Raw genomic sequence first — 6867 nt, forward strand, 5'->3', positions numbered from 1 at the left:
CACGAAACCGTCACCGAAAGATCACAATTCTTGTTGGAACAGTGGGAAGGACGATCCGATGACGATCATATTTTTGTTGGAACGGATTTTGTTTACTGCGCAGAAGCGTTACCGTTTCGTGACGGTTCTCGGTCGTGTTGGAACAAACCTATATATTTGTCATTTTTGTTGGTGACAGCTTGTGTGCTTTTAGTCGATCAAGGGCTCAAAAACTTTAAATAATTAAATCCTAGTGCGCAAGTCAGTCCAACCAGCACCCCTAATAGCACAAGGACGTCCATTGGACGTCCTTCACGGACTTTAGGGACGTCCATTGGACGTCCGTTTTCGTCCGAGGAACGTCCTTTATACGTCCTATTTTGGTCCAAATGTCGCGCTACCGAACGTCCATCTAAGGTCCGAGGAGACGTATATTGGACCTTAATCGGACGTAATTTGGACCTTGATCGGACGTCCTAGGGGACGTAAATTGGACCTTAATCGGACGTAAATAGGACCTTAATCGGACATAAATTGGACCTTAATCGGACGTAAATTGGACCTTAATCGGACATAAATTGGACCTTAATCGGACGTAAATTGGACCTTAATCGGACGTAAATTGGACCTTAATAGGACGTAAATTGGACCTTAATGGGACGTAAATGGGACCTTAATCGGACGTAAATTGGACCTTAACCGGACGTAAATTGGACTTTAATAGGACGTAAATTGGACCTTAATCGGACGTAAATGGGACCTTAATCGGACGTAAATTGGACCTTAATCGGACGTAAATTGGACCTTAATCGGACGTAAATTGGACCTTAATAGGACGTAAATTGGACCTTAATCGGACGTAAATGGGACCTTAATCGGACGTAAATTGGACCTTAACCGGACGATCTAGGGGACGTGAATTGGACCTTAACAGGACGTCCAATTTTGGTCCAAATGCCACGTTGCCAAACGCCCAATGGAGGTCCACTTAACATCCGAAGGGACGTTCGGTGGACGTCAATTGGGCCTTCATAGGACGTCCCAGTTTGGTCCAATGTCTTGCTGCCGAACATCCATCTAATGTCGTGGGAAATAAAAAATATATTTTTTAAGGAACTTATATTACATCTTATATTAAATTACAATTATTGGATATTACATTATTTACATTAAATTACAATACACTTCTCCAAGAAATTAACGCACCACCTTAAATATGGGGTATTTTTGATGTCTCGTATTTCCTAAACCTGTTGTTTCATCTAAGTGATTTTTTTATAATATAGCCTAGGCTATAGGTTACCTCCTTAAGCTTGTCATGCACAGGGAGCTATGCTGTAATATATGTACATTATATCATATCGCTCTCTATAGTAATGAGTGAGCCTGCAGACAGAAAACAAATGGTTCCATATGTGCAGGCTCACTCATTACTATAGAGTGCGATGTGATATAATATATATTACAGTATAGCTCCCCGTGCATGACAAGCATAAGGAGGTACTTAACCTATAGCCTAGGGCCTAGGCTAGAATATTATAAAAAAATCACTTAGATGCAACAACATGTTTAGGAAATTCGAGACATCAAAAATGCCCAATTTTTAAGGTTGTGCGTAATCGGCTGTATATACAGGGTGTAACAAAAATACACGTCATAAATTAAATCACATATTCTGGGACCAAAAATAGTTTGAATGAACCTAACTTACCTTAGTACAAATATGCACATAAAAAAAGTTACAGCCCTTTGAAATTACAAAATGAAAATCGATTTTTTCGATTATATCGAAAACTATTAGCGATTTTTTATTGAAAATGGACATGTGGCAGTATTATGGCAGGAATATCTTAAAGAAAAATTATGGTGAAATTTGTGCACCCCATAAAAATTTTATGGGTGTTTTGATCCCTTAGATCCTCCCAAATTTTGTGTATGTTCCAATTCAATTTTATTATTGTGGTACCATTAGTTAAATTCAATATTTTTGTTTCTTAGTATTTTTCAGATAAGGCAGTTTTTATCGAGTTGTGACTTCTTTTTTAACATGTCTACATAAAAATTTTATGGGGGTTTTGTTCCTTTAAACCCCCCAAATGTTTGTGTACGTTCCAATTAAACTATTACTGAGGTACCATTAGTTAATCAGAATGTTTTTAAAACTTTTTTGCCTCTTTGTATTTTTTCGATAAGGCACATTTTATCGAGATCTGGCTTCTTTTTTAATATGGTTCAAAATATCCCTAAAAATGTAAAGCATAAATAAGTCTGCATATTATTACCAAGTCTCCATAATCGTACTTAACCATATACAAATATGTGGTGGATTTGACAAATATTCAAAATATTTCGATAAAAATTGACTTTTCGAAAAAGCAATAAGAGGCAAAAAAGTTTTTAAAACGTTGTGTTTAAATGGTACTACAATAATAATTAAATTGAAACGTGCACAAAAGTTTGGGGGGGTTTAAAGGAACAAAACCCCCATAAAATTTTTATGGGGTGTCCAAATTTTACTATAGTTTTTTCGTAAGATACTGCTGCCATAATAATGCCACATGTCCATTTTCAATAAAAAATCTCTAATAGTTTTCGATATATTGGAAAAAATCACTTCATCTTGTAACTTCAAATGAGTGATAAAGGCACAGAGACTTAGATGGCGAGGTCACATTGAAAGGATGCCAAACACGAGGACTCCAAAAATGGTACTAAACTACACTACAGCTTCAAGAATGAGAAGAGGAAGGCCGAAAAATAGATGGAAGCAAGAGGTCGAAAAAGATTTGGAAAGAATGGTGCTACAGGGTCAGAAAAGAAAAATGAATAACAGGAAGGAATGGAGAAAAATCACATATCAAGCCAGAGAAGATCTCAGTACATAAAGAAACGTGAAAATGAAGAAAAAAAACAAACTTTTCAAGCCATGGGCCTCTAAGACCCTTGGTGCTATTATATATATATATATAACTTCAAAGGGCTGTAACTTTTCTTGTGTGCACATTTGTACTAAGGTAAGTTAGGTCCAATCAAACTATTTTTGGTCCCAGAATATGTGATTAAATTTATGGCCTGTATTTTTGTTACACCCTGTATATATCTACATACTTCGTCTAATTTACTAACTGTTGCGCGTCATCCGCGTCGTAGCCTGTGAGGTCGCATGATACCAACACGAAATATGTAGGCGGTAGGTGTGTTCTTTTTTAGAATCACTTTGCCGAGTACACTGGAATTACAGCCACTAGACATATTTTATTATATACGCGTAGAAATAATATTTGAAGATTTCTATTAACGTTAACCTAAAGAAATACACAATAATATGTTTCATTTAATTTGTATAAATGGATTATAAAGCGTTTTTATGAAGCAGATTTGTTCGGATCACACTGTAACTGTAATCGAACGAAGGTGACATTTTAGAATAAATTGGTAACATTTATTTGACAGTTACGGTGATGACACTTCATATTTGTTTATATTCTTTACTATAAGTATCTGTTTTATTTATTATATTTACTGTTTTTATTATTTACTTTACTATAAAAAGATCCTCTACTATAAAAATATAAATTTCACCTAATTTTATAACGACTTGGAATAATCGAGGTATCTGACAACTTTTTTAGTTGTTATTGTAGACATACTTATACAAAGAAACCTACTGGCTTTTTGCCAAGAGTTCGGAGCCGTTTTTTAATTATTAACAATGCAGTGCAAAAACTCTTGCACTGCAAATCTTAAAAGATTATAACTTAATTCTTGTTCTCTATTTCTTAAGTTTTTACTTATTTACATTGAATATTAATTTGTTTTGTTGTATAATCCACGTTTACAATAATTATGTGACATATTTGATTTAAAATGGATTCAGGATCTTTTTATACTTTGGCAACTATGTCAACTTAGATCTCTGGCGTAGATAATGACGTGCAACAGTAAGTAAATTAGATGGACTGTAGGTTATATTTGGTTCTTGGGACATCAAAGTATATTTTTTAGACATTCTTAGTCACTGATGTGACATACCTCCGATTTGTTTTTTCATGAGTTTTGTAAGAGAGACTAAAAACTTTTTTTATAGTCACCTCCTGTTTTCATATATTTTTTGACATGTTTTGTAGTAAATTCAACTATCTATTTACTACAAAACATGTCAAAATTTACATGTGAAAGCAGATGATCCTAAAAATGGTTTTTCGTCTCCTACAAAATTCATGAAAAAGCAGATAGGAGAATTATTGTACATTACAATTCTCTGATGTTTGGGAAAAAGGGCTTAAGTCAGAATTGCACATTGATAATGTTTTGATGATTTCTACAGTACTGTAGTAGATTCTACTGTACATAAAGTTTACATCTACAACAGTTTTTTTCTAGTCCAGAAATCATCAAAACATTATCAATGTGCAATTCTGACTTAAGTCCTTTTTGCCAAACATAAAAAAACAATCTGGTCATAACTGACCAATGAGCAATTTTAATTTAACCTAAATTACTACTGTTTCTTAAAATGAAGAGCTTACCCCATAGCGTCTCTTATCTAATCTAACAAGATCGTGCACTATTCTAACATACACAGGCACAGCACACAAGCACTATGCTCCGTTTTTCACTATCACCTATCACTCAAACTAGTTCAAAAGGATTTGTCCTCTTCAATCTTCTAGTTTGCCCAGTAGTATCGAGGAGCTGGATTTCCTCGATATTCTTGAACTTATGAAGTTGATGTTCGTGACCCTGCTATCTTCTTGATATTTGTTGATAAAGTAATAACTTATTATGCATGGACAATGTGGACTTTCTTCCAACTAGCCAATACACTTTTTATATCTCTCTTTTGCCTTTCATAGCCACAAGGCTATACATTTCCTTCTTGGTTTTTTTTTGTAGGCCACTTTCAGCTGATTCTAAAAAAAATTAAAATGAACGGTAATTTTTCTATTCTTTACAATTAAAAATCAAAAGAAATAGGTACCTATTTACAGGTAATAATATGCATGTATAAATGATTCGTTTCATAAAGAATAAAGAAAATTGAAAACGGATTTTATAATACTTACAAAATTGTTTAAACAAGAGATCTAGCCAGAGCCCAGAGCAAAAACTAGCAGACAGTACAGCAAAAAAGCCACTAATTTCCATTTCCCACACCCCCTTATCGATGCATTTTTTTCCAATCAAAATTTTTACTTTACTAAATTTTTAGGTTATCGGTTATGTTATGAAAATCAGGGTTGCCAGATGATTTTTTTTAATTCCCTAGAATTTTTGTCAAAATTTCCCTAGATTTCCCTAACAACTTGACAACCATTTTTACCCTAGAATTCCCTATATATTTTCAATATACGCATGCGCATTACAAAACTGGGCATTGGATAAGGTCGACTTTTTTCATCTGAACAGCTAATGCGCAGGCGTACTGCCTCTGGGTAATTTTAGGATGTCCTCCGCGAGTAGACCCAGTAATTTTTTGTATATGTTACGAGCAAAGCCCGAAATTGGACAATCCTAGCATTGTACGGAAAATATAGTACACTTCTAGCATTGTACTCCCAAACTGTAAAATGTTCGAAATGGTTAAAATTAAAAATGATCAAAACACTGATCGATTCGAATCGATTATTGTTGACAAGCGACACACCAAATCAAAAATCGAACATTTATGGTTATCTAATAATCTAGTAATATTTTTATGGTTAATGGTAGAACCCTATCCCAGAGAAATCTCTTCGTGGATTTTATAATATATTATGGATAATAATTTAATCCTACAACCCAGAAATCAGAAACCCTGATTAATTATAAATTTATAACATAACTTTATTGATGTTTGTTTGCCCTTGATAACAAATGGGGAATAATCGATAATTGTAAAAATCGATATCTGTCATATTCTCTTCACTTCTAAATTTTGACGCATCGCTGGGATTCCCCGAATTCGCGAATAAAACGATTTTCATGTAGATAATATATGTGCAATTTTATAAAGCTTATAAAATCAAACAGATTTTTTAAAATCGTCTTACAAATATTAAGAGTTCCCTAGATTTTTCATAGAGTTGAATAAAATTCCCTTTTTCCCTAAGCTGGCTCAAAATTCCCTAGGTTTAGGGAAAATTCCCTAGGTCTGGTAACCCTGATGAAAATGAAATGTGATGACCAATGACCACGAGACGCTACATAGATACTCGCGCGGCAAATTTGAAAATGAACGCAAATTGAACAGTACAATAAATAGCCTCTCTTAAGGTTCGTTCCAAGACGACACATTTGTACGATCCCTTGAACCACCACGAAATCAATTGGACTGTTTTAATGCGCAGAATCGCACTTGAACGGTTTCCTTTCGATCCCGAACCGATTACCGGTACGTAACCCTCTTGGAACGTATTTGTGTACCATTTCAAGTTCGAGTTGCGCCTGAGCCATTTTCAGTTCGAGTACCACAGACCCACTAGTAGTTTGATAGATGGTTATAAATTAATATTTCTAACATGTTCATTAAACATCACTTCAACTTCAAAATCTTCCTCAGAATCGATATCTGACATAAAATCGTTGTCTTCTATAAAAAAATATAAATTATCTTTAAATATTTTTAAGATTAATTTGAAAAAAAAAGAATTAATAATTATTTAAACGGAAATCAAGATTCACAGGTACTAATAGCGTAAATTGTGGATTATTCAATCAATGATTATTGAATCATCAGCTGATCTCGTAGCAGTGACCAGTAAAAATGAAAACAATCCTAACTGCGCAAGTCAGTACAAATGGTTTCTGCTTGAAGGCATGTATCAAAAGGGCCGTTCAGTTACCGATTTCGAAGCGGTACATGGATCGCTTGGAACAACACAGTGTACGATACGAATCATCGTTCAT

The 6867-nt window shown here is 34.3% G+C and overlaps 1 long non-coding RNA gene across 1 annotated transcript; it reads right to left on the reverse strand.

Moving 5' to 3' along the window:
- Positions 1 to 410: 410 nt before the first annotated feature.
- Positions 411 to 5208, reverse strand: LOC126888160 (uncharacterized). Its single transcript, XR_007699430.1, has 3 exons — positions 5046 to 5208; positions 520 to 4892; positions 411 to 475 (listed from the first exon to the last, which is right to left on the reverse strand). It is a non-coding gene; the product is annotated as an uncharacterized LOC126888160 (long non-coding RNA).
- Between the last annotated feature and the right edge of the window lie 1659 nt (positions 5209 to 6867).

The sequence above is a fragment of the Diabrotica virgifera genome, chromosome 7, assembly GCF_917563875.1.
Source record: "Diabrotica virgifera virgifera chromosome 7, PGI_DIABVI_V3a".
Taxonomy (NCBI): domain Eukaryota; kingdom Metazoa; phylum Arthropoda; class Insecta; order Coleoptera; family Chrysomelidae; genus Diabrotica; species Diabrotica virgifera.